We start from the raw sequence: 23,480 nt of genomic DNA, 5'->3' as shown, positions 1-23,480 counted from the left end.
CTACTTGGGTCCTAGTCTTGCTTCTCTTCTCAGCATATCCCCCCAAAATTCACTCCCTTGACATATAAACCAAATGCATTTACTGTAGTGAACACGAAAAACTCATTAACATCTGGACAGCTTGAACCAAGAGAAAGGAGTGGGGAACTCAGCAACAATGGGAGTCAGCCTCTCCAACTCCATTCCACCTCTAATGAACTGAGCCATTAAGGAGAAACAAGTGAGAGGATCAGATGAAACGAGGGACCATGGGTTCCCTCCTCCAGGCATCTCGGAGCAGAACCCTTGAGCTGAAGCTACCTATTGTGCCCACTTTCTCAAGGACTGAAGGAAATTCCACCAAAAAGGTCTGTTTTTTTTTCTTCAACTTTCCCTCCTCATCCCTTCTGAGAAGGTGGCATTTGAGCTGCGTCTTGAAGGAAGCCAGGGAAATGGATAGAGGGAGATCATGGTAAGAATGGGGGACAGCCAGTGGAAAAGCATAGAGTCAGAGAACAGAATGCCATGTGCTAGAAACTGCAAGAAGTTCAGTTCTGCTGGATCTTAGAGTACACAGAAGAGAATAATCCTTCGATGTAACAGATAGACTACATAAAGCAAAAAGGAGAGCACCATGTGTACCCAAGGGAGTACTATATTGCCTCTAGGCTAAAAAAAAAATGAGCTAACTGTTGTAATACAATGTGGCTGATTGAATGCCCCCAGAGACAAATGGGCTATGAAGGAGAGGGCAGAGATGAGTATCAGCTGGCCAAATGTACCCTTCACAGGGACACTCACAACCTCTGGTGTTAGAAGTGCTGTGGTAGAGTCCGAATTTTTAATCACTCCCTCCACCTAACTCTATCTTCTGTATTTTATGCCCTTTGTTCCCATAGCGTGGCTGACACAGCCACAGGACTTCATCAGTATATGGGTTCCACCAAATGCTCTCAATCTTAAGTTTGTAGGGGGAATGGAAATCCATTTTACCAATCTCTGACTTTGTCTAACCTAATGCTTCCATAGAGACTGTACTCAATTTATGCCTGACCTTATTTGCATGAATGCAAATGAATAAATGAATAGGTGGGTGGATGAAAAAATGTTTAAGTGCTTACTATGTGCCAGGTACTGTGGTTAAGTGCTGATGACTATAATAGTCCAGGGACATTCCTCTATCCCAGGTCTTCCCATGTGACTGGTCTCCTCTTCATTTCTCCTTCTAGAATATCATAATCATTACCCACAAGTCCAAGAAAGAGTTAACCAGGAAGACTAAATGGACATCAAGAAACAAAGCATCTACCCTTTCAAAAATCCTGCCAGGAAGTGTGACATCAATGAGAACTCTGGCAACCTGACAATGGTCCCCTTGAGGCTGTTCAGTTTAGCAATTCCAACACTTTTTGGTGTGTGGGATACCAGAGCAAACAGGAACTTGCTTGTACAAGAGAAGGCAACTATAGCAAGGGTCACCAGGGGTGGGGAACCTGCAGCCTCGAGGCCACATGTGGCCCTCTAGGTCCTCAAGTGCAGCTCTTTGACTGAATCCAAACTTCACAGAACAAATCCCAAAAGGATTTTCCCAGGTTCCCCACCACTGCCCTAGAGTCATAAATTCACCTTATCTGGTTCTGGAAAAGTCTGTTACTGAAAGAGCATACAGTCCATCTGCCTAACTGTTTCCACTCCCTTATTCCACCTGGTTCCTGCTCCCATTTATACATACACTATAAAGGTAGTATATGTCTTTTTTTTTTCTGTAGACGAGAGATGTCTTACAAGTCATTTGAAAATGTGGACCCTTATATGATGATAGATAATAGACCAGGGAGATCTAAGAAGTAGAAAAGCCTGGGAAGGTTACCTTGGTGCCCATGCAGCTCTGGGATAGGAAAGTACAAAAGGGAGATGATGAAGAAATTGTGTAAAAAGGATAAAGGAGAACTGTGAGTCAGCAGGGGAAAGGATTGAATTGGAATAAGGTGCTTAGGGAGTTAATGAGATTATGTAATTAGAAAGGGGGACTAATTTAAGAGATTGCTAGGTGAAAAATCCAGAAAGAATAGTCAATAAACAGCACATCTATCTGACTGTGACTTGAGTGTTGTTTCTGTAGCAAATGGCAGCGTTGGGATACTTCTAGCATGGCATCCTTGCCTGAACTCCCCAGTGAAAGTGACTGAAGAAGCAAGCATATGGTACAAAAGTTAAGGAGAAGTAGAGAAGAGAAAGGACAGGGAGCTTAGTAGCCACACAGCACTAGAATTTCACTTTTGGACAGGCCTCCTGAGAACTCAGCTTGTGAACTTTGAAGATGCTATTCCTTTCTTCTGGCAATTCTCCCAGATGCTGACCTTTGTACAGGTGAGGATCATCTCTGAGGCTTTGCCTTTCCAGAATGGCAGGTAGAGGCAGGAGGCACGCTGCAGAGAGTGAGAATGGCTGGAACCATAATGATAGCTAGGACTTAGATGCCACTTTAAGGTTTGCAAAGCACTTTACATATCTATCTGTTGACCTTTCAAGGTAGGTGTTATTATTCCTATTTTATAGATGAGAAAACTGAGGTTAAGAAAATTTAGATGACTTGCCCTACATCACACATTTTTTGGAAAACACAGGTTTTCCAGCCTCTGGGTCTAACGTGAAATCCATTATACTGTGCGGCTGCCTACAGGAAATATGAAGAAAGAGCCAGAGAGAGCTAACCTTGAGGTCATGTTTGTCTAGTAACTCTGCTTGGGAGAATCATTGAAATTAGCTTCATCAAACTCCAGGTCCAGTACCACCACCCTGATATGAACGATTAAAATAATCCTCTCCTCCTGCTACAGGGAGAGGTAAGGTATATTTCTTAAGTTCAAAACTGGCCTCAGACACTTATCATTTATTGGACCCTGGGCAAGTCAACCTCAGTTTCCACATCTGAAAAATGGGGATAATAATAGAGCTTACCTCCCAGGGTTGTTATGAGGTAAAATGAGACATTTATAAAGTACTTTGTAAACCTTAAAGCACTATGTAAATGCTAGATTTAATAATAATTATTATTATCACTAATCAGTATCTTGAGCAGCAAAAATGACCAGGAGATCTAATGTTTAAAGGTGAGTCTGGCATTTTATTACATGGCCCATATGCCTCATTTGGCCTTATAGGTAAAGCAATATGATTTTTGTTTTCTTCCCTGTAGCTTTTTGCCCCCAAAGAATAAGTCTCAGTCACTTTCTACTACATTATCTGGGAGGCCAAGGGGACAATCCCATTAACCTGACCTTAAATATGGAGGGTCCTGGCAACAGGGCTTGAAACAAACCTGCCAAGACTGAAACAAACAGAGACCCCAATGTGACTGTTCTCCATCTTCAATTTCTCTTCTAGGATATCATAATTATCACCCACAAGTCCAAGAAAGAGAGAAATTAAAAACACAGGTTGCAATGTGGAAGGAGCATTGACACTGAAGTCAGAGGACCTGGGTTCAAATCTTGCCTCTGGCACTTACTAAATGTGTAAACCTGGGCCAATCACTTGCTTAGTTTCCTTATCTGTAAAATGAGAGGGTTGAAGGAGAAGACTTCTAAGGTCCCTTCCAGCTCCTAATCTGTGATCTGATGGTTCTTTCCCCACCCCTACTTGTAGCAAAGTTTCAGTCCCGATTGGTTATGTGGAAGAGGGGCCAAGCCAATCACCCTCCCAGGTTTAGTAAGCTCAAGCTGATACCAAAAGGGCTTTTACCTGAAAGGTAAGGCTCTTCACTTTGGGTTAGATACGAACAATAGGGATTGTGTTCCCCCTTATCCGATCTCAGGAGGTCTCTTGCTGGACCCCTAGTTCCAAGGCAGAGGGAAGGACTTCTTCTGTCCTCTCCCACTCTTTAGTGCACATAAATATAAGGAAGAAGGAAGTAGCATCTATGATGGCTAGTCATTTAGAAAACAACAATGCAGGCCTGTTTAACCTCAAAAGAGTTTCTCCCCCACCTCACAAAGGACTGTTTTATGCCTAGTTAGTTTCTGTTAGTGGTTTTATGAAGTTCTTGAATGGGGAAGAGAGGAATTTCTCTGGGTCCTCCTCCCTTACAACATCAGTAAGACAATTTCTATTGGGTCTCACCAAGACCTTGTCCATGCAACTGACAACCAAACTTGTTTGGGTAAACTGACTGGCATCAGCAATCAACCAGACCAACTTTAGTCAGGTCATAAGGTCTAGGGTTACCTTTCCTGTTCCTGGACAATAATATTTGCCCTCTATAGTCATTCTTTGAATTATTCTTCCTGGATGACACACAGTTATTTTCTAAGCCAATAATCCTTGGCTCTGGGTATAGTGTGGAATAGTGGAAAGGGTACTGTATTTGAAAGGAAAGGGTCTGAATTCAGTCTCAGTTCTGTCATTTACTTCCTCTGGTGACATTCTACGCCTCAGCTTTTTCATCTGTGAGATGAAGGGATTGGCCTAGATGATTTCTAAGATCCTTCCAGCTTAAAATTCATGATCCATCTATGATATAACCATTTTTATAAAACATTTCCCCCAACAAGCTCAGTTCCAAAAAATGCACCAAGGAATGGGTCTACATCACTGTTACAACTAAGAAGGGTCAGGCAGGTGTGCTCAGAACTTTACTTCTCACAATTTTGTTTCTGGCAAATACCAGTCTAAACTATAGCTCCTGGACTTCTGGTCATTTGGTCTCTTGACCTTTAAAATCTTGCAAGATTGTTTTTGTTTGGTTGTTTCAGCCGTATCTGACTCTGTGACCCCATCTGGGGTTTTTTTGGCAAAGTTATTGTAGTGGTTTGCCATTTTCTTCTCCAGCTCATTTTATAGATGAGGAAAGTAAGACAAACAGCGTTAAGCAACTTGCCCAAGGTCACATAGTAAATGTCTGAGGCCAGATTTTAACTCAGGAAGATGAGTCTTCCTGACCCCAGGGCTGGTACTCTATTCACTGCACCAGCTGGGGGCCCCCTTACAAGGTTGTAGCCATCTCCAATTTCCTTCACTTAAAACAGGACCAAACAAGCACAAAGTGACAAAGAAAAGGTCCTTATTCACAGGTCACATCACATTTAACAGGGTTGGAGAGAAAAGGGCCCAGGAGAACCATGAGTACAGCAAGTATTTTGATCTCTACATCCTTCCTCATACCACGTTCCCTTGCTGAAGACTTTGGCCTTACCACTGACCCTCCTTTGAGTGACAGGAGCACAACCATTTCACCCAACTCCACATTCAAGCCTAGTAAACAAGTTATTTCAGGGGAGGAAACCTGGGTTGGACTTTCCTGGCTGCAGTAGCAGGTCCAGAGGATGAGGCTGAGGTTGGATAGAGATGGGAGTACCTAATGCCAAGCAGATTGGCTCCCTTTCCACCTATAATGTCATTCAACTATGGGAATATGCTGGTGGCTTGTCCTTCCTGTTCTCTCTGGATGCTAGCTACATCTCTGTGATTGTGATGGTCTTACCTTCTACTCATCACTCCCTTCCCTAGAGTAGCAAGGGCACCTAAGCAAGGTTAGGTAGCAGGGGGAGGGACACAGGATTTGGTTGTTTCATTCTCCTGCAGTGAAGTCAATTTGTATGATGCTAGAAAACTTACTGCAAGTCAGTCAGAAATCACTTATTAAGCACCTATTATGTGCCAGGCACTGTGATAAGCACTAAGGATATAAAGAAAGGTAAAAAACAAACATCCCCTGCCTTCAAAGAGCTCACAGTCTAATGGGGAGAACAAACATGAAAATAAGTAGGTTCATGCAAGTTATATATAGCATAGACACAAGGTAATCTCGGGAGGGAGGACACTAGCCAAGCTAGTAGGACCAGAGAAAGGCCTCTTTTAGAGAGTGGCATTTGAGCTACATCTTGAAGGGAGCCAAGCAGGGCAGAGCATAACATTCCAGGCAATGCAAAGGTGTGGAGATAGGAGATGGGGTGTCACTTATGAGAAATAACAGGTAGACCAGTGTCACTGAACTGCAGTGTAGGAAGGGGAGTAAGGCTTAAGAAGACCAGAAAGGTAGTATAAGCCCTGTCCCAAAGCCCACTGGTATGGCACTCTCTCCTTATTGATGGAGATGAATGCCCTGGCCCTGTGTGAGGGATGGAGTAGAGTTGGCAAGAGGCCAGAGAGCTCCAGCCTTTGCCAGTGCTCCTTCAGGACTCCTCAGGGCCTGGCCTCTTACTCTTGGAATATCAGTACTCTCTGTGACTCTTCAAGTTTTGAGGTGCTTGTAGTGCTTCTGACTTCTAGCTTCAAGAGAGAAGATGGAAGAGGCCAACAGCACTTCAGGTTGATGAAGGAAAAGATTCTAGGAGGACATGACAGGAGCCAGCAGCCTCCATCATGTCCTTACCTCCAGCTTGCTTTACTAGACACTTCAGGGAGTTTCCCCTGGGGTGACATCAAAGACACTCTCTTGGTTGAGTTGAGTTACCTCACTTTTCAATGGGAGAGCTCTTCTCTGTATTGTCTGACATATATTCTCCTACGCATATATACCCTCTCTGATTTCTGTTTTGCTACGTTTGGATAAATGGGATATTCATATTCATCTTATAAAAATTTTTGGCTTAAGATTATTGAAATATGGTAGTCACTTGTCTGTTTCTTTGCGTATCTTCTCTGATTGAATGTTACCATGACACCAAAAAGACTTGCATTCTACCAACTGAGCAATATTATGAAACCTGCTTTGCCTACCTGATATGAAGAGCAGGGTACATTAAAATGTATCCCATTATTTTCTATTTACTCTGTATGTTCATTGTGGAACTGTATTTGATGGGAAAGGGGTCAACCCTTGCATTAGAGCTTGGGATCCTCCTCCCCCAAAAATGACAAAGCAATAAGTAGTTAGCTTGAAACCATTAATAATCCTTTAGACTAACAATATTTAAGGGACCAAATAGATGTAATCCTCACCCCATCACCTCTGAAGAGAGCAGAAAGGCCTCCAGTCCCAATTTCCTGCTTCCCCTCCTGGCAGAAATTAAAGTTTCCTTTGGGGAAGGGTCTGGGGAGAGGAGGCTAGAGATGTCTATTCTGCCTTACTTCAAGCCACACAACAACAGCCCTCTTTTACATGTGGACGCCTTGCTACATGTGGGGCCATTCTTCCTACAGGTTGGAAGGGCTTTAAATGCCAGAGAGGGGATGTCATATTTAATTTTGGAAGTAATAAGGAGCCATTGGAATTTACTGAGTGGTAGCAGGGGAGACACATGTTCAGATGGACACTTTAGGAAAATCACTTTGGTAGCTGAGTGGAGGATGGATTGGAATGAGGTGAGACATGAGGGAGGGAGACCACTTAGAAGGCTATTGTGGTAGTCTGGGGAGAGGTGATAAGGGCCTGAACTAGGCCTTTTCTTCAAAGGGCTGGGGTGATGGTGGTGGTAATAATACGTAATTTGTTATCTGCTTCACTCATTCATTAAATGAAAATAAGACAGTATATGTGCCATGTGCTATAAAAACTAACTTTTCCCTTTTTAATTGATTTTCTTTTTAAAATATTGCTTTAATTTTTTCCAACGCAATCTTTTTCTCCTCCCAATAGAAATTTCTTATAACAAGTATAGTAAGGCAAAACAAGGGGCAGCTAGGTAGTGCCATAGTGCCAGAGTGCCAGGCCTGGGGTCAGGAAGCCTCATCTTCCTGAGTTCAAATCTGGCCTCAGACACTTACTAGCTATGTGAACCTGGACAAGTCACTTAACCCCGATTGCCTCAAGAAGAAGAAGAAGAAGGATTCAGGCTTGGTAACTGATTGGATGTGAGACTAAAAGAGGGGGAGGATTCAAAGGTTCCTCTGAATTTTCCAGCCTGTATGACTGCGAAAATAGTGTTACCACTACCACAAATAGGGAAGTCAGGTAGAAGAGTTGGTCTGAAAGTAATTCATGACAGTCGAATAAATATTGATTAAGTACCTACTACGTGCAGAGTATTGTGCTGGGGAAGGTTTGGTTTCTGACACAATGAGTTTGAGGTGCTAACTGGACATGCAGGGGCAGATGTATCCAGGGCAGATGTAGAGATCTTCTGGTCCAACCCTTTCATTTTATAAGTGAGAAGACTGAATGCGTATGCACGCACATTCACACACACACACACACACACACGGAGTTGTAATGGCACCCTCAAATGCACACGAGGGAGGAAGCAACATCAACGATCTTGCCTCCAAATCCAACATTCTTCCCACCACCCCACACACTTGCTCAAATAAATCCCTCTCAGTTTGTATTTGGGCAACATATAGTAACAAAATCCTAGTTGTGCCAACATGCATCAGAGATTATGAAGCATGCAAAGCTGTATGCTCTGCAAATCACTTTCACATACAAGATTTCATGTAAGATTCAAAACAATCCTGTGAATGAGGTAACGTTGTTGAGTCGTTTCAATTGTATCCAACTCCTCGTGACCCCATTTTGAGATTTTCTTGGCAAAGATACCAGAGTGATTTGCTTTTTTTTTTTTTTTTTGGCTAGGCAATGGGGTTAAGTGACTTGCCCAGGGTCACACAGTTAGTGTTATGTGTCTGCAGCCGGATTTGGACTCAGTTCCTCTTGAATCCAGGGCCAATGCTCTATCTACTGCCCCACCTAGCTGTCCCCTGCATTTTCTTCCCCAGCTCATTTTACAGATGAGGAAACTGAGGCAAGCAGGGTTAAGTGATTTGCCCAGGGTCACATAATCACTAAGTGTCCGAGGCTGGATTTGAACTCAAGAAGATGAGTCTTGCTGGTTCCAAGTCTAATGCTCTATTCATTGCGCCACCCAGCTGCCCCAAGTGAGATAATTAACTGCCCAGTGAATAGACTGTTAAGACTTAGAGTCAGCAAGACCTGAGTTCCATTTCTGCCTCAGATACTTTAATTATCTGGGTGACGCTGAACAAGTTACTCGTCCAACTTCTCTCATCGGTAAAATGAGGATACTAATAGCACCTACCTTACAGGGTTATCCTGAGAATCAGATGAATTAACATGTGGAAAGCACTTTGCAAACCTTTAAGGGATACAGAAAAGACAGCTATTTATTTTCCACCCATTTTTTACAGATGAGGAAATCAAGTAAGTGAAACAGCATGCCAAAAGTCACACAGTTAATCAATAACAGAATTAGGACTTTCCATTGCCCAGTCAGGGCTGCTAGGTGGTACGGTGAATGGAATGCCTGGCCTGGAGTCAGGAAGACCTGAGCTCAAATCCAGCCTCAGACACTTACAAGCTGTGTGACCCTGGGCTAGTCATTTAACCCTGTTTGTCTCAGTTTCCTCCTCTGTTAAATAAGCTAGAGAAGGAAATGGCAAACCACTCTGGTATCTTTGCCAAGAAAACCCCAAATGGGGTCATAAAGAGTGGGATATGACTGAAAGGACTGAACCAAAACAACAACAACGTTGCCTAGTTAGGACCAAATAAGACTCCCTTGGCCTGTTAGGTAACTTGATAGACACCTACACTTGGTATACACCTCAAGAAGCAGGTTGGTTTTTTTTCTCCTCTCTCTATTTTATCTCCTATGGATGAGAGGGTAAGAGTCAAAGGAGCTGAACTGTCTTCATAATAGAAAGTATTCGGGGAAGGAAGGAGCTGAATTTGAGAAGAAAGTAGGGGCTGGGAGCAGATGATGTGTGTGTGTGAAGAGAAAACAACCATCCGGAGGTAGCTCTATTTAAATGAACATTGGGGCAGTGTTTCTAGCTTGCCTAGCAACTAATTGGATATCTTTGTTTGGAGATTCGGTGGCCTTGAGAGCATAGGGAAGGTAGATCTGGGATGTATTTATAAAACATTAAAGCTGAAAGGAACCTCAGGAATCATCTATATATTGTTTGTGCATTATTTGCGTGTTGCCTCCCCCATTAGATTGTGACTATCTTTTGCCTTTCGTTGTAACCTTAGCACAGTGCCTAGCACCTAGTAGGCACTTAACAAGTGTTAATTGATTGACTATTATAGATAATCTCTTAGGGTATATATAGTTATAGTTGATCAATCTCATACATTTTCTATTGATTCATGTTGATCTTCATTAGTTTTGGTTCCAGAGAGCATCTTTTTGTGACCTTGTCCCAACATTATTAGAGTGGGCATTATTTACACACTGTAGACACCTACATATTAACCATACCCACTATTGGAGGAAACAACACAAAGTACACAGTCTGCTGACGGGTCAGGAGGGTCAGCTCTCTATAGGAAAGGTCTGATGCTTATGTCTTCCAACTTGAAGCACTGCTTTTGACTGGGCTAGGCATGTACAAGGAATAGAATGGAGTAGAAATCTCAAACCTTTGTTGTCTAAACAGTCCAAGTGGAATCATTTTAAGTAGAAAGGGCAGAGGACATACTTTAATAACTCATGGAAACAACAAGGCGTAATTGTGGACAGCTGCAAAGAGCAGATTGGGTCAACAGGCAGCCCTTTGGAAACAACCAATTCTTAATGGGCAGAAGCTTCACATTCACCAGGAGTCCTGGCAGCAAAAATCTAAATGAGTGACAAGCTCTTCAAGGGACAGATGTCACGTGTGCTAGAAGAGAAAGAAAGAAAGAAAGAAAGAAAGAAAGAAAGAAAGAAAGAAAGAAAAAGAAAGAAAGAAAGAAGGAAAGGAAGGAAGGAAGAAAGAAAAAAAGAAAGGAAGAAAAGAAGGAAGGAAGGAAATATATAAGTGTTTACTGTATACCAGGCACTGGGGATACAAATGGAAGAGTGAGACCTGTTCTCAAGAAGTGTATATTCCAACAGGAAAAAAACCCAAATAGGATGGTAGCTAGGAAAGGGTGTTTTGGTTTTAGAAGTCCCAGGTATGGTGAGCAGAGCCATAGGATAGTTGATTGGCTAATCTTTTCAAGTAGTAATAACATACTGATTCAGTTGTGGTTGGAGGGGCAGTTTGGGACTGATGGCTAGGTGGTAGGGTGGATGGCAAGGTCCAGTTGTCTAGGGAGTGGACAGGGGCAGGACAGGGCAGAGTAGGGCAAAGGTGAAATATGAAACCTAGCTGAAGGTGGCTAGATATAGGAAGCCATTTGACACACTGAGGACAGAGCAGGCTGGGATTTCCAGGGCTAAGAGGGTTAAGTTCCCCCAAAGGATGAAGAAGCAAGCAAGGTAAATAGCAAGAAAATGGCGGGGTAGAAATGACCATTAGTCTTGGATTAATTTTTTCTGCTATTCATTCACAAACAGATGATCACTCACCAGCATTCATATTAACTTCCAAAATGAAAGATAGCTGTAGGAAGAGAGATTAGTTTTTAACCAACTAAATAGATCATATGACTCCTAACAAGTAGTAGCATCCATCCCAGAGCAGTCTTCTTGAGAGATGACGCAGCCAATTTAGTTGCTGCTGTTTAGTTGATTAGTCATGCGCAACTCTCCGTGTCCCCACTTAGGGTTTTCTTGGCAAAGATACTGAAGTGGTTTGCCATTTCCTTCTCCAGCTTATTTTATAGATGAGAAAACTGAGGCAAACAGGGTTGAGTGACTTGCCCAGGGTCACACACCTTTTAAGTGACTGAAGTTGAATTTCAACTCAGGTCCTCCTCACTCCACAGTTGGTTCTCTGTCCACTGTGGCACATAGCTGCCCTCATCCAGTTTAGACTAGATCCCCTTCCCCAGGAGAAAGATGGATAGAGATGGTTTAAATGACTAAATAATCCATGAAGGCAGCCTCTGACACTAGCCAGTCAATAAGCATTTATTAAGCATTTACTGTGCACTGTGCTAAGTACTGGGGTTATCAAAAAAAAAAAAAGGCTAAAAACAATTATTTCCCTAAAGAAGCTGATATTCTACTGAGGGAGGCAACACCCAAATAACCATATTATAGTGATTTTTCAGTCTTGTCTGACTCTTCATGATCCCCTCTGGAGTTTTCTTGATAAAGACACTGGAATGGTTTTTCATTGCCTTCTACAGTTCATTTTACAGATGAGGAAACTGAGGCAGGTAGGGTTAAGTGACTTGCCCAGGGTCACATAGCGAGTAAGTGTCTGAGGCTGGATTTGAATTCGGGTCCTCCTGACTCCATGCCAGGCACTGTATCCACTGTACCACGTAGGTGCCCTACAAATAACTATATACATACATATGTATATGTATATACATACATATATATACAAATGCATACATACACACATACGTATATAAATATATATGTGTAGATAACTATACATAACTATATATATTATATACATTTAACTATCTATCTTTAACTATATGTATTTCATTCTTAAAACCATTTTGTCAGGGCATGTAGGTGGTGCAGTAGAGACCACTGGCCCTGAAGTCAGGAGGACTTGAGTTCAAATCCAGCCTCAGACCAAACACTTAACACTAGCTGTGTGACCCTGGGCAAGTCACTTAACTCCAATTGCCTTAAAAGAAAAAAACATTTTGTTATTTCCAACCATATTTTGTCATCTCTTAGGTTTTCTAGGTATATCATTTCATATGTCATCTATAAATATAGATATTTTTTATTCTTAATTACAAATGTTTATTCCTTTCATTTCTTTTTCATGCTTTATTGCAATTGCTAAGATTTTGAAACCTATGTTAAATAGGACTGGGGAGAGTGGACATCCCTATTCAACTCTTTTTTGGTTGGGATAGTCTAGGGAGATAATCTAGTGTTTCTCCATTGTTCATAATGCTACCTCATGCTTTTGAATATACACTTTTTGTCATATTATGGAAAGATTATTCTATTTCTATATTTAAAAAAACCTTTTTAACAAAAGGGTTGCTATTGCTTAAAGAAAAAGAAACTTCAAAGAATAAGAATAAGCATCATGAATGAATTGTAAAATAGGAAGAGAAAATGGGCTGGTCATATGTTGAAAGTGAAGGGTGACAAGTGGAAAATCAGGATGTTCCAAGGATGCTTTTTCAATGTCAAGAGAAAAAGAGGAAGGCCTCCAGTATACTGAGTGGAACTCCTGTAGGGAAATCATAGGAGGAAAGAGATATGAATCTCACCAGATGGGCAGGTATGGATGAGTCACAATCTGAATCACTGGAGGGAATTTCCAAGGTGATACAATCACAGATTCAATTAAGGACTTTCAACATAAAATAGCACTGTATTTTATTGAAAGTTTTCTCTTCATCTATTGAGGTAAGCATGAAGTCTTTCTTTTTTTCTCTCATTAATATGTTTCATTATACTGATTATATTTCTCTGCTATTAAAGTCTCCTCACATTTTGTTCACAAATATGCTTGGTCATAAGAAATATATTATTTCAGATGTCCTGCTACATTATATTTGCAAGTTTTTAATTTAGTATTTTTTTCTTAGCTTTGTTTTTATTCACTTCTTCAAAACCATATTTATCACACAGTAGGAGGTAGGTAGCCTGCCATCTTTCTCTATATTTTGAAATGGTCTATATAATATAAGAGTTACTAGAATCCATTTATCAGTCCATCTGGCTCTGATAAAAATATTTTGGGGTAAGTTTTTAGTGGCCTGTCAGTTCTCCTGAGATGACTCTATTTAGATTATCCATTTCTTGTTGTATTTGTCTAATATTAAGGAACCGATCCTAGGAAGCTGGGGCATTGGGCTCATTCTCTTCCCAAGTAAGAGGCCCATCTGCTCTTGACCCAAGCATGTGGTCTGAACCGGGTTCAGTCTTGAATAACCTGACCTCCAATCAGAGTAGTTAGGCTGCTTTTTTGAAAACACTTTTGATACATTGTACTCCCTCTTGGTACTATGAGCTTATTCCTTATACTCTCTAGCTCTTGGGTGTTAAAGAAAGACTCGCATCTGTGATATGAGGGCTTGCTGAACTCTTTTCAGAGCTCCTCATCCATCTTTGGTATCTACCTGGCACTCAACTCTCACCTGTGGCTTGAAGAAGCTATAGTATGCACAGTGGCCACACCCTAGTAAAACCATCCCGGCAGACAGGCTAAACCAGGATGAGGAGAACTGACAAGACTCAAACGGTAGGTGAGTTAGGAGGGTGTTTTTACAAGTGAAAAGGAGTCCTGAGACCAAACAGGTTGAGAATCACTGCTCTAGACTTTCCATCTTCTTTTCTGGTTGAAACCCCATGGTCAGGCTGGGCTTGTGGGTGGGGAAGATATAGGCAGAGTAATCTGGCCCAAAGCCCCAAAATGGACTGAAAGAGAATTTTATCTTTTGATAATAGGATAATTTGTTAGGGGACTTGTGATTAACCTAAGGTTACACCAGGGGTAACTGGTAATGGTGGGATTCAAATTCAGGTCCTCTGATTTAAAATACAACATTCTTTCCAGTGTCCTATGCTACCTCCCTGGGTGCCTCAGCCCCTGACAGTAACTGGGTTCTGTTGTTCTAGCTTCTGGGAAAGTCGTCCCCTCTGTTGGCACCAACCTCAAGGGAAGGGAAGAAGAGTGATTCTGTAGGTACAAGAACCTCTGGCACCAGAAATGAGGCAGGTTATGGAATCTAGATGAAAATATTCCTTCCTTGAGTGGACAGATAGTCTAATAGAAGAAATGAACATGGGAGGAAAATTTTGCAAGTTTTTGAGGGAATAGTCTAGCCTGGTTTGCTTCCATATAATACTTTATTGTGGGTGAGGAGCTCCAGGACTTTTCAAACTTCCTAATATTGGTAGACACAGTGCAGTTTGAGAGATGATGAATGGAATTGGTGGCTAAGTCCCCAAGGACTACTCATTGATGAGAAGACCAAAGAACAAGAGGCGAAATCTCTGCAGAATAGCAACTGGTGATTCAATTGCAGTGCAAGGCACTGAGGCACCCTCTAACTGTGCCCAGGGAGGCAAGAAGTATGGCCCAATGGCCTGTGCGTCGAACTATAGCTTAAACAAAAAATCACCGTAATCAAAGCCTGGAAAGAGGATCTGGGGACTGTAGACAGAGCTATCCCCTTGGGAATTATAGAAACTAAGAAAACCATTTCTTTCTGAGGACACCCTTTAGTCTACATCTCCACACAAATTTTTCCAGCCCTTCCTTCCTGACTGGACAACATGAATTTGTCACTTCTTCAAGTGACCGCAGTATCTCCCAGCACTGTTCTCTTCCCTTTTAGGGTTAAACAAGGAGGAATTCCAAAGAAGACAAATATTGGGCAGATTACTCTCTTCAGCAAAAACTACTACAGTGGAGGATTCCAGGAGTAAAGAGAGTTACCTTCAGAGTGGATCCTGGCTACCTTGCCTGATGCTTGGACAGGACCTCAGGCTCAGTTTGCCAAGCTCTTAGTACCAAGGCCAGCTGTCTCACCTCTCTGCTCACTTCTTCTGGCTTGAAATAAAAATTGTCTGTTTCTCACTTCTCACAGAACACACCTCTAGACAGTACTTTGTCCCCTCCTCCATGTCCTGTTCATTGAGTCATCAAATCTTTTTTCCCCCTCCCTTAATGTGTAATTTTTTTTAATCATCCAACCTTCAGATTAGACCTGAGATTCCAGCTGAGGTACCTATGTATATAGTAATCGGTATCCCTACCTCAGGTCTCTCCCTACTTCAGCCTATCTTCCCCACAGTTAGCAAAAACAAACAAATAAACAAACACACACACACAGTTAAGTGTAGATTTGATTGTGCAGTCCCCTATTCATTAAACTCCTTTTGTTCCTTTTTTTTCCCTAAGATAAAAAATAAATTCCTCTATTTAGCTTTAAAAGCCCATTACAAAGATCCTATCCTCATCCTATCTTTCCAGTCTCCTTGTACCTTATTCTCCTTCCCCCTTCCTGTCCCCTTCACCCATAATTTTGCTTCTCTGTCTTTTCACTGGCCATCTATAATGCTTGAAATGAACTCCCTTCTTACTTGGACCTTACAAAGTTCCTTTCTTCCTTCAAGATGCAACTCAAGCATCAGCCTTTCCTAATTCTCCCACATGCTACTCCCCACCTTCCTTAACTTCTTGGTACCAAACTACCTTAAATTTACTGCATGTGTATTTATTTTCTCCATATTTGTTCTTTCTATACATATGTGTGTGTGTGTGTGTATATATGTCATCTCTCTGTTAGAGTTTAAACTTCTTGAGAGTAGAGATTGTTTCTTCTTTTATATTTGCATCCCCAACATCTGGCAGTCAGTACCTGACCCACAGTAGGCACTTCCTAAGTGCTTGTTGACTTGTTGATAGATTGAGAACAAAGTAAGCAGAATGAGGACAACTGTTTACACAATGACCATGATAATGTAAAGAAAAACAATATGAAAAGAGTTCAGACTTCTGATTAATGAAGTGACCCATCGTGACTTCAGAAGACCAATGATGAAACTTGATGAGGTTTTTGGGCAGAAGGGTATGGAATGAGGCTTATATATAGGAAATGGGGTACAGAAATCTATCCTGCCCTACAGGAAAATAGAAGGGGAAGGGGTTAAGAGAAGGGGGGAGAGATAGAAGGGAAAGCAGACTTGGGGAAGGGGTATTCAGAATACATGCCATCTTGGGGTGGGGGAGGGGCAAGATGGGGTGAAAATTTGGAACTCAAAATCTTGGGGAAGTAAATATTGAAAATTAAAAATAAATAAAAATATTTTATAATGTCAAAAATTATTTTTATTGAAATATTTTGTTTTTATATGTTATTTTCCCCAAAGCATCTCTTCCCTCACCCTCCCAGATCGCTATTCTCTTCCCACACTTCTGTTCCTCCTGCTTGCATCCCAGGTTTTCCCTTCCCCAGTCACCAAAACTTGTTCCCAGGAGTCTACCTTTTTCCATGTCATGGGATCATATATTTGGAGCTGAAGAGAAACTTATAGGTCATTTAGTCCAACTCTTCCTCATGCTACAGATGAAGAAACTGAGACCCCTTTAAGTGACTTGGCCAAGGTCATATAGGTAGTGAGTAGCAGAGCCAAGATTCAAACCCAGGTTCCCTGAACCTGTGTTCTTTCTAATTAATTCCCACAAGTGTTAGCTGACAAGATTTAAGGCCTGACCCTTCTCAGTAATATGTGTCTTTTAATAAGAAACCTTTAGAAATAGAGCAGCCTTCTACCTCCAAAGAATTGAAGGATGGAATTTTAAGCTCATGACAGTCTTATGGAGTTGATGTTCAAAAAGGGACTATGCCCAATATATGTCAAATCACACTATGCCTAAAGCATATTTCTCCACCTCCTCCTCATAAGACTAGTGCCCACAGCCCCATAAACCCAGCTTTTTTATTTTTTAATTTGTTTTATTTTCAATTTATGGAATAAAACAAGCATTTCCATAACACAGTACAATGAAAAAAGATGATTGCACATGAAACTGCATATCTACCATGTACAATGTGCTATTCCCTCCAAATATACAACAAAATTATCACGTAAATTTCTTTTTTCTTTTTTTCTTCCCTCCCCCACCCCCGCTTTAGAGATAGCTACCATTAGACACAAATAGGTGTATATATACGTAAAATTGTTCCGTACATTTATCAGTTCTTTCTCTGGATGCAGATAGTGTCTTTCTTCATATGTCCTTTTTTAATTTACGTATTTATAAGTCAGAATGACTTAGTCACTCAAGTTGTTCTTAAAACAATATTTCTGTTACTGTATACAATGCTCTCCCAGTTCTGCTCACTTCACTCCTCATCGTTTTGTTCAAGTCTTTCCATGCCTTTCTAAGATCGTTGAGCTCATCATTTCTTGTAACACAGTAGCATTCCATCACAATCATATATCACAACTTTTTTAGCCATTCCCCAGTTAATGGGTATCCCTGTAATTTCCAGTTCTTTGCCACCACAAAGAAAGCCGCTATTAACCTCCCATTCACATCTGAACTTATAATTACTATTTGTGAATTTCCCTCCATCTTATTTTTACTCACTTTTTTCTTTCTCAGCCTCTCTTTTTTTGCCCTATCCCTGTTACCTTATCTTCTCTCCTCACCCTCCCACCCCCCACTTCACCCACCCTTCCAAGAGTTCTCCATCCCCTCCCCCCAAAATCCCAATCCACACATCCCTCTAAAAGCCTCTCCCCCACCCTGTCCCCCAGTTTTCTCACCTCTCTATGTGTTCAGAAGACTTCTACACTCTTCCAGATGTATGTGTTGTTTCCTCTTCGACTCAGGTGAGAGTAAGGTTCCCACATCACCAGCCCTCCACCCCTACCTTATTCCTCTGTATTTGGTGGAGTAGGTCAGAAATTTCCAGGCTCTCCAGATTTCCTCCACAAACAGAAAATCGCCACAAAATGAACTTGGAGGGGCAAAAATAAAGGGAGTAAAGGAGGTGTCCTGCTCAGATAACTTGAGAGGACCTCAGAAAAGACAGGGCCTCCAGGGGCTGAGGTTTAGCTTGAGTGGAGGGTAGACACCTCCAGGCCACCACTGAAGCAATAGGCAGCAAGCCCTGGGGCAGCTTTGTAGGAAAGCCTACTGGGCCTTAAGAAATTTCATCTCTTGAACTTTTACTTCACAAACCTTCATCTGATGAACAGCCGACAGCTAAGTGGGGAAGATTGAAGGACCCCCTTTTGTTTCTGGAAGCCAAGCCTAGCGGAGCTGACCAGACACCCTGACTCTGGCCTTGGGAGAGGAAGAGAGAGCACTTGTCCCTCTGAATGAGGTACCGCACAAGACAGCCTGGCTGGGGGTCCTCACGGTGGCTTAGGAGAGGAGAGGAGTCCCTGAGGCTGAGCCTGAGGACACAATTCAGAAAATAACAGTAAGGAGGACCTGAGGCCTAAGGCAACATTACCCAATTTAAGATTAAAACTTGATTACAGAGGGTGATGGAACAGGATAAAGGGGGAGGGGAATAGGAGGGTGTCTAGATTAATGGGAATGGGATAAAGAGGGAACTACATATATGTTTGGAAGGCTATAAAAGTCTTCTAAATTCAGATAGAAACAAGAAGGTAAGGGGAAAGGGTGGGCGTGGGGGAAAGGGAGGGATCCTAGGTGGAGGAGTCTTGGATAGAAGTTAAGTAGAGGAGTCAGGAGGGACAGGAAATAAGAGATACACACAAACATAAAATAAAGATAAGGAGTAGAATTTGTTAGGGGAAAAAAAAACAGGGTAGTAATCACTGTCCCAGACAAAGTGAAAGCTAAAATAGATTTACTCAAAAGAGAAAAATAGGGAAACTACACCATATGTCAACCATATTAATCAATATTGTTTAATATTGATTTTAGACTATATAAAATAACTAGACAGTATAAGATTGGAATATTTCTGTGATGTAAGAAATGATGAGTTAGTGGACTTAGAAAAATATGAAAAGACTTGGATTTATGAAGGAAGATGTTATCCACCTTCAGAGAAGCAGAGGACAAACAAGTATAGTATGGTCTTATATAGATGCATATGAATGTATATGTCTATATATGAGAAAGATTATAGATATCTAAGTATATGTATGTATATGTAAGTGCATGTATAAATGTATGTCTATATATGTGTATATATGTATGTGTATGTATATATATCTGTGTATATATCTGTATATATATAATTTTAAAATTATAAGCACTCATTAAAGTGTTTACTTATTATATATGTGAAAATGTTATCAGTATTCTTAAAACTGATTATTAAGGTAGTCTGAAAGAGAGGTTGGGGCTGATTTGTGTTTGACAGGGTGAGTCTAAACAACAAAATTAGTTAGGAAAAGGTAAAAGGGAGCAATTATATTATAAACCCAGCTTTTTAACAGGAAGTCTGTCAGAATTACTTGGTGCTCCAGATAAGGCCATAACAAGGCATTTATATGCCCTAGACAAGGTTTGAAAATTGCAGCCCCTCACACTTACAGAATACCAGCATTGGGAGGGATCTCCATGGCCTTTTTAATTACAACTCATACCTGCGCAGGAATCCCATCTTTGGTATATCCCAACAAGTGCCCCTTCCCTTGGAACAAGGGGAAATAACAATAATTCAAAGAAAAGAAAGTAAGGTCAGTGCACAGGATGTGCACATGATGGCCCTTCAAACATTTGACGATTGCTATTTTTCCCCCTTCTAAATATTCTCGTCTCAACTCACAGTTACACAGTTTGGTTTTTATTTATTTATTTATTATTTATTTTTGGTGCAGCAATTAGGGTTAAATGACTTGCCCAAGGTCACACAGCTAGTTAGGTGTCAAGTGTCTGAGGTCAGAGTTGAGCTCAGGTCCTCCTGACTCCAAGGCTAGAGCTCTATCAACTGTGCCACCTAGTTGTCCCTTCACAATTACATTTGTTAAGTATCTTGTATATGCAAAGCACTGTGGTAGGCACTGGGAATACTATCCTTCATTCTCCAGGCTACATTTCCTGAGCTCCTTGTCCTGGTCATCTTCCTCTAACCATAATCTAGCTTCTCAATAGCCTTCTTAAAATGTGGAAATATAGGGGCAGCTAGGTGGAGCAGTGGATAGAGCACCGGCCCTGGAGTCAGGAGGACCCGAGTTCAAATCCAGCCTCAGACACATAACACTTACTATCTGTGTGACTCTGGACAAGTCACTTAACCCCCATTGCCCAACCAAAAAAAAAAATTTGGAAATGTAGTGCCCAAGATTGTGTTAGAAGATTGCACTCCCAATGTGTGTTACAGTTCACTCATGGCTTGGCACCTTCATGAGAACACATGTGATTTTACATCACAAAATAAATACTCAGGAGCCATGGAGAACAAAGACTCTCTGGCATTAAAATCACGTGCATACACATAAGTGTAACATTTCAAAGTATACCTTGTTTGTTTGTTCATTCATTCAGAGGTATTTATTAATCATTAAGATCCCTTCTATGACTAAAATTTAAGATCTAAGATCTTATGATCCACCTACTATGTACAAAGTGCTGGGGGTAGAAGGACAAAAATGAACAATGCCTTTCCTCAAGGAACTTAAATTCATTTTGTTTCTGAGCAGGGAATGGAGAAGGACAAGTACACAGAAATTAAAAACCAAATATACACAAAGTAGATGCAAAGTGATTTCAGAGAAGGGGAGCTAAAAACCTTGGAAGGGGATGGGGTGAGTTTAGTATAGACATACTATAAGAAATGGCTCTTGAGCTGAACTTGGAAGGAAGGCAGAAATTCTCTAAGGCAGAGGTGAGGAAGGGTGCATTTCAGTCATAGGAGACAGCCTGTACAAAGACATGGAGGTGGGAAATAGATTGTCCTGTATAGAGAATGACAAGTAGATCATGCTGCCTAGAACTCCAACTGAGTAAAGAACAATAATGCGATATGAGCCTGAAAAAGTGCTGTTATTCAGTCATTTCAAACTTTTCGTGACCATATTTGAGGTTTTTCATGGCAAAGATACTGAAGTGGTTTGTCATTTCCTCTTCCAGCTCATTTTACAAATAAGGAAACTGAGGTAAACAGGGTTAAGTGATTTGCTCAGGACCACACAGCTAGTAAGTGTCTGAGACCAGATTTGAACTCAAGAAGAGTCTTCCTGACTCCAGGCCCAGCACTCTATCCACTGTGCCACCTAGTTGGCTAGGGCAACATTTTGACATGCTTTAAAGTCCCTGCAATTTCTTAAGTATGCAAAGAAAATTACTAAAATGACTGTACTTTTTGACCAAGGGATTCTGTTACTGAGCTTATACTCCAAGGAAGTCAATAGTAAAAAGAGAGGTTCCATATATGCCAGAATATTTATAGCAGTATTTTTTTTGTGGTAACACAGAACTGGAAACAAAATATAAGTCCATTGATTAGAGAATATTTCAATAAATTGTGGTATAATATTACTGCTCTGTAAGATATAATAAATACAAATGGCTTACATGAACTGATGCAAAATGAAGTAGGCAGAACCAGTAATACAACATATAGGAAGACAGCAAAGTAAATGCAAAGAACAATAACAAAACTGAAAATGAATTGGAAATTATTGAAAATGAATACAATTATAACCAAGCTTGTTCCCAAAGAAGAAATATGAGAAGATGCCTCTCCCTGCTCCTCTGCAGAAGTAAAAGAGCTATGGGAGTAGTGGGGGAGAGGGAAGAGAGGAAGGTACCCAGTGCCTTGGCGGGAGGGACATGATGAAGAAGTCTAATGTAATCCATTCTGGTAGGAAATGAATAAATGAATTGTGTGAGTGTGAAAGTTAACTTGAATCTCCCAAGTTTTTCTACTATCCTGACCTACAACACCCAAGTTCAAGATCCAGTTCCATCATATATTATGTAACCATAGATATATCACTTAACTTCCCTGTACCCCAGGCAAAGACTATACATCATAGACAAGTTGATGACCTGAGTTAGTGGAGGGAGTTTCCATAATTGGAGTTTCCTACACCCATGAATCCTAGGTCCAAACTTTCCTTCTCCCAAAACAAGTTAACAGAGAGAAAAATAGGCATTCATCCAAAGGGGGTAGAATCAGAGCTGGGCAGAATCAAATCGCCAGAGTTAAAAGTTAGATTATAAAGTTCCTGACTCTAATTGCTGTTAAACCCCAGAACATGTAAAATGGGGATAATAATAACACCCACCATGTGAGGATAAAATAATACTTGTGAAGTGATTTGCTCAAAAAATGCTTTTATTATAATGTGCTACAACTGGTGCTCAAAAGAGAAACTCAGACTAGATAAATAAATCTGAAAATCGTCAACATAAAGATGATAATGAAATCCATGGGAGCTGATGTCACCAAGAGAGTTAACGTAGACAGGAAAGAGAAGATGACGAAGGACAGAGCCTTGGGGCAAGCCCCAAGTTAGGGGTGGAATATCATCCAGTAAAGGAGACTGAGAAGTGATCAGACAAGTTAGAGGAGACCTAATCAATCAGTCAATTGGTTAGTTGTTTTTTTTCCTTCATTCTAGAACAGAACCAAAATGACATCACTCCGCTAAAGTCACGTTATAGTATGTCTGACTGTGGCTGATCAGACCAATACCAGCTCAGAATGTTCTACCACAGGTTGGGCACAAATAGTCCATGTGAACAAATGGGGTGGATTCTCTAAATTTGTGCATCTTGCATTTCTTTTGAGCTGCTTCAATTCTGCTTTGCTCATAGAGCACAGCACCTTTTTTGATGAGATCACACCATGGCGAGTAGTCCTGTGCCAGTGTCTCCCATGTCACACAATCAATTCCAAAGTTTTTAAGAAAGACCTTGAGAGTGTCCTTGTATCACTTCTTCTGACCACCATGTGAATGCTTGACTTAAGTGAGTTCTCCATAAAACAGTCTTTTTGGCAAGCGTACATTTTGCATTCGAACAACATGGCCAGCCCATTGGAGTTGCGCTCTCTGAAGCAGAGTTTGAATGGTGGGCAGTTTAGTTTGAGAAAGGACCTAATGTCTGGTATCTTATCCTGCCAGGTGATCTTCAGACTCTATCAGAATTTATTAAGCATCTACTATATGGCAGGCACTGTGTTAGGCACTGGGATATAAATACAAAGAATAAAATAATCCCTATTTACACAGAGCCTATGTTCTAATGCGGAAGACAAGGAGTACATATATATGGTCATAGAACCTGAATTC

At 41.1% G+C, this 23,480-nt stretch overlaps 1 protein-coding gene across 1 annotated transcript in view; it reads right to left on the bottom strand.

Annotated features, from left to right (window-relative positions):
* Positions 1–16,367, bottom strand: part of LOC114028682 (dehydrogenase/reductase SDR family member 2, mitochondrial-like) — a 64,318-nt gene extending 47,951 nt beyond the window's left edge. Inside the window, exon 1 of the mRNA XM_027842955.1 lies at positions 15,181–16,367. The gene's annotated coding sequence lies outside the window, so the exon portion shown is untranslated. The remainder of the gene's footprint in view (positions 1–15,180) is intronic.
* Between the last annotated feature and the right edge of the window lie 7,113 nt (positions 16,368–23,480).

This window comes from Vombatus ursinus, unplaced genomic scaffold, assembly GCF_900497805.2.
Source record: "Vombatus ursinus unplaced genomic scaffold, bare-nosed wombat genome assembly UNPS02014894.1, whole genome shotgun sequence".
Lineage (NCBI taxonomy): Eukaryota > Metazoa > Chordata > Mammalia > Diprotodontia > Vombatidae > Vombatus > Vombatus ursinus.
Note: the sequence above shows the minus strand (reverse complement) of the source record. Positions and strands in the feature narration are given on the sequence as shown.